A 5,489-nucleotide genomic window follows, 5' to 3' on the forward strand; every position below is an offset into this window, starting at 1 on the left:
TTTTTCTATGGGTGGCACTGTAGCTCTCCCGTCTGTCAATATTTATTTTTTCAGAGAGCTACAGTTCTGCAGCTAACACTTAAGATGAAAAATAAACAAAATAATTCTTCTAAAATAGTTTCTTGCAATTGACCCCATCACTCAACTACTTTTCTCTAAAACTATCTGTACATTATACCTAAAGCCTCCGGCTTGTGCACCATCTGTCAAACCCTGACTACTTTTTAAGAATAGTGCATGCAAAATACAACACTATTATATAAATATGCACACTTCATGAGTTCCCTAGTTCATTGAATAAAGGTACACATACCTTCATTTTACATTTAAGGACATACGCAAGATACCTTACCTACTGATAATTTTTCAAGATATTCTAAATTTAAACATAATACATGTACCATATAACATATTGTTAAACAAAAAATCAGCATGCATTTCCAGGGATTTTGAAAAGATATTAAAGTTTGAAAAATTTTGCATTATTCAAAGAAAAATGTACAAAAATTACAAAACATAAATTCCAGATTTTTTTTATCAAAATTGTTTTAGAAGAGATTTACAAATCCATATATAGACAATAAAAATATTGCACACAGGTCCTTCATTTAGTGGAACTCTTCAACTCCAGGGAAGAACCCAATAAAGTGCAAACTACGTTGCGTATGACCTTAAATGCCCGTTTATATAAGAGAAAAATAAATTAAAGAACTTGTTCTAATTAAAATAATGAAAAAAAAAATCCTTATTTAAGCCTTTAAGTTTAATTTTTAATTAAGAAATTTGACAGATGAATAAGAAGAGTAATATACAATATAATACTTCTTAAATTAATTCTCTTGGTTCCATTCATTAGATATTCAATATTCGAGTCAACACTCTATACATGAATGAATTATCAAAAGTTTTGTCCTTAAAGTTTTCAATGGATCCACAGATCATGAGGTGATGTCTCCTTTTATGTGTATGTATCTGTGTACACTGAAAAAAAAGAAAGTCGCTGTGTGATGAAAAGGATAAACCAGAAGTCTCTGATGAGACTGTAGCTCTCCTGGTCTATATGTATAACAAAGAAAAAGTAACACTTGGATTTGAAACTTTGCAACAGACAGCAATAAATAGAATTATGTATCTAAGTGTAGTCTACTTGTGTGCCACATTATATTGAAATCATACCAAAATTGTAGGTGGAGTAGCGTTTTAAAGGAATTTTACAGAAATTTCTATTTTTAGTAACCATGGCAGCACCGTTCATTGAAATGTACCTTAGTGCAGTCTAAGTTATATTGAAATCAGAATAAAACTGTAGGAGGAGTAGTGTTTTGAAAAATTACAAACAGATGGACAGCTAGACAGACAGACAACTAGACGCCATGGACAGACAGACAGACGGACAGCTAGACGGATGGACGAGGGACACCTTCCTATCCCATAAGCTCTTCTGGTCTCTGACCAGTAGAGCTAAAAAAAATATCAAATTTGATTTTTTTTCAATGTTAAAGAAATAAAACTGCAAAATTAAATTGTAAATGGTTGGTTGCGTACTAATTATTCAAAGTAGATTTTGTTGTATGGTTTGAAAAATTTTATTATTCATTCTCTCTATTTTCACAAAGAATTACCTTTGCATTTCTTGTATCTACAAGGGGGACAAATCTTCAAATGGTAGATGTACACTATATGTCAGCTACTATACCTTCATTTTCTGTTAAAGAAAAAAAAAATAGAATAAATCATACAATACCAATTACATGTATAATAACAAAGCATGGATTAAATTTTTCACTAAAATTAGAAAATGAATTGAATATCGATCACTCAAATTTCTTGATCCAGCCAAAATGACTGACGCTAAAATTTACCCCTACTGAGGTCGAAGTATAAAAGTATAAATTATTTTTATCTATCAATATACCATAAATGAAACTTTGTGCATGTTCTGCATTCATTTACCGGTATCTGTATATAGTAGTTTTATGCCCTTGAGAATTTTTCATGATGTCATGCCATAATATTTCCATGTCTGTTTTTTTTTTTTCTCTGTGGTAACTCTTTGAAAGTTAGCGGAATTGATTTCTTGATAATTCTATCGGAATGTAAATTAGGCAGGTCGATAGGTCAGGAGCTAAGAAGGCCTAATATGCATGAAAATCTCGTGCGCACCTGTCTCTGTGTCTGACGCTAAGGAGGCTAAATATGCATGTAAATCTCGTGCGACTACCTTTGTGTTTGACTTCAGTGGGTGAGGACTATTGAAATTGGCATGGGAGTCCTTGTGTAATTTAAATCTATGTCTACATTAACATTGCAGGTTATCCTGCAACATTCACGAGAATGCGGTCTTTATTTCTTAAACATCCAATATCCTATCAATTCTAATAAAAAATCATATTATTAGTAATAAAGCTAGAACTTTTTTTTATTTCATTTCCAATTAATAGAAAAAATATTTTTACAAATAAATATGTAAAATAAAAAAGTCCTAGCATTTTTGTCTTTTATAATTTACTTACACATAAGCATCTACATGATGTATATTTTTTCCCCTCAAAAGAACATGCACATAACTTAATAATGATATTCCTAAGTATGTATTCATGGTATAAAAAATGAGTTTAGCAGTATAAAGATTGATTTTTCACTCAAAGTTTTAAGACTGTTTTTCAGAGATTAAAAAAAAAACATTGATTATATCAATAATCATGTGGGTACATGTCCTATGTAAACTTCAGAGAATCAACCAATTTTCTAACAGAGAATTAGTAATTTGATATTTGGATACTTCCAAACAATATAAGTAGGAGTTTTGGGGGTTATTAATTATGTCCATCATGACATGTACTATTAAGCACTGACCCCCCATATCTCAAAATTTATCTTGACACCAAAAAAAAAAAAATAGTACTTGCAACACATGCAATGTTTGTTAATCCCTAGTACACTACAGTAGTAGGATACTTTTAACCATGTCTGAGAGAAGATAATTAATTTTCTAATCAGTAATGCTGATGACTGTGATCAAGATACTTATAAATTGTAACTTGCAAATTACAGACAAATTTAGACATGACAGTATAATTTTTTAAGTACAATCATCAGCTAGTGTACACATTGAGAATATTCGAACGAACGAATACTAGCCTACAACGTTGTCATTGAGGAAATTCGAACGAAAGAATAATATTCCGATGTGTATAATTTTCTGACGATTATTTACTTTAACTTGTATAATGTACTACTGAATAACCCCATCGACTGCTAGCTCTGCAAACACTTTACAGTGACAGAAATTCATAAGATTGTTTCATCAGTTAACGAGGAATCAGGATGATCTATAGATCTTTAGACTTCCAAAAAAAAAGAAAGAATCTATGAGCCATGTATTAACATGCTTTAAATGAAATAAATAACAAATTCAATAATTCTAGATCTACTTACAAAAATAGAGCAGGTCTTCGTCATAATTTTGTTTACAAACATCATGTGGAAATTCCAATATCCTCATAATCTTGTCGCAGTTTTTTTTTCTTTGGTTGGTATTGGGTAATTCTAGGAATATAATGCATCCGTCTGCACAGAATTTTTAAGAAGTGAATCCATAGATAGAATATTACTGCTTCTTTTTATTTATTGGTTTATCTTTTTTTAATTTAAACAATGCATAGTTCACGAGAAAACAAAGAAATGAAATAAATTATCAGGCCTATTTTTTTCAGATTTTTTTTGTTGTTGTTGTAAATACTGCCATGGGTAATAATGGTAATTAAAATGCCCAATACCAAAAATATTAACATTTTATATAAATGGGACATCATCATGATCATTGAGAACATGATAAGAAGGAGGAGGGGTAGTGGAGGGGTGGGTAGTCTCTCTGTATCTCTAAAATAAAAATTAATGTTTCCCTTGAAAAGTCAAGAAGATTTTATTTGCATGGTCAGTGGGATATTCAGTACAAGTTTAAAAGTCCAGTCAGTACATAGCCTCAATAAAGCCCCTTCTTCTTCTTTTAATTCACGACATTTTGATATATTGTTAACTTTCTATGATGTTCAAAATTGTATCATTCACCAACCATCCTTCATGTGATAATCAATAGTAACCTATAAATTTTTGTCACTTCAAATCCCATTTTTGTGAAACGTAGAATGAAAAATCAAAAGCTATACGAGCATTCATTTTACTTTCATAAACATGATTCAAGTTTATATTTTCGAATTTTTTGACAAACGTTTGTTTGTATCATCTGTCCTTAAGGGGGGGGGGGGGGTATGCAATTTTATATTAATCGTTTGCTATCAATTATGAACGATGTAAAATTGTTTGGATTTAATTTTTAAATTGAAAATGAAAAAAAAAATTATGACTTAATCCAAAGGTTTAGTAAAAGCATGGAGTTTGTTTTTCATGAATTTCTATTGTAGATTCATTTGTTAAATCGACTTGCTGTGTGTTAATATCCCTTGTGTATGTTTTGTTAGTTCCAAGCAAATTGTGACAGTTTTGCTACCTGGGGAAAACAAAAGACTCTTAAATGCCTCTAGGTATATACATACATGTATCATACCCTATGGAGATCTGGGGTGAAGATATTGGTTTCTTGGAAGTTAGCAAGGGGAGGGGGGGGGGGGAGGTTTAACAGCAGACTTAAGTTGCTTTATTAGTATTCAAACATTTACTGCAAGATTAAGAAAAACAGGTAATACAACAGAAGTTGATTATTTTTCTGTGAAATCAAACTCAGATGACAAATATCAAAAAAAAAAAAAAAAAAAAAAAAAAAAAAATCAGATTGAGCTTAACTTGGGATCGACACCCCCGTCCAAAAATATAGTCCCGTCCAAAGCTAAAGCGTTTAGAAGTCAGCAGAGTCAATATCTCGAAGTGGGTCTTGTGACGCATTTATGAATATGTCCTATTATTGTTTTTTATCGATAAAATAAAAATAAATCATTTATAAAATTATAGCTTTAACTCTAGCTTAAAGAATATCTATGTCCGATCTAGAACACTATAGCATAATACGATACTCTTTACAGAGTTATGTCCCTTTCTAGAATGTAAGTTATAGATTTTAAATACTTATGGTCTTTACGTTTACGTGATTTATTTTTTTCATCTAAACAATAATAGCCAATGTAACTTTTATTTTAAGAAACTTTGGACGAAAAGGAATTTTTTTTAAAGTTTAGTAGAAAAAAATGACAATTTATAGATCCTTGATTTAAATTATAGTAAATAATCAAAGCGGTCCCCTTAGGACTGTTGGTATATAAAGAAGATAATATGTCATTCTACTATATAACTTCAATCACCTTGTTTTAATGTCATCCTGTAGATCACATTCGCATTTAAAAATATCTTTCGTGGAGGACCAAAGTGATTAAATTGTAAATAGTAAAAATGAAGAAAAATATATAATTTGATATTTGAAAGTTAATGATGTACCAAATGTAAATTCCGTGTGAAAAGTATACACATATACTTAA

At 30.4% G+C, this 5,489-nt stretch overlaps 1 long non-coding RNA gene across 1 annotated transcript; it reads right to left on the reverse strand.

Moving 5' to 3' along the window:
• Positions 1 to 744: 744 nt before the first annotated feature.
• LOC133198593 (uncharacterized) lies at positions 745 to 3,517 on the reverse strand. Its single transcript, XR_009722506.1, has 3 exons — positions 3,439 to 3,517; positions 1,623 to 1,705; positions 745 to 981 (listed from the first exon to the last, which is right to left on the reverse strand). It is a non-coding gene; the product is annotated as an uncharacterized LOC133198593 (long non-coding RNA).
• Between the last annotated feature and the right edge of the window lie 1,972 nt (positions 3,518 to 5,489).

This window comes from Saccostrea echinata, unplaced genomic scaffold (assembly GCF_033153115.1).
Source record: "Saccostrea echinata isolate AGI-Se365-2 ecotype Australia unplaced genomic scaffold, CSIRO_AGI_Sech_v1 ptg000033l, whole genome shotgun sequence".
NCBI lineage: Eukaryota > Metazoa > Mollusca > Bivalvia > Ostreida > Ostreidae > Saccostrea > Saccostrea echinata.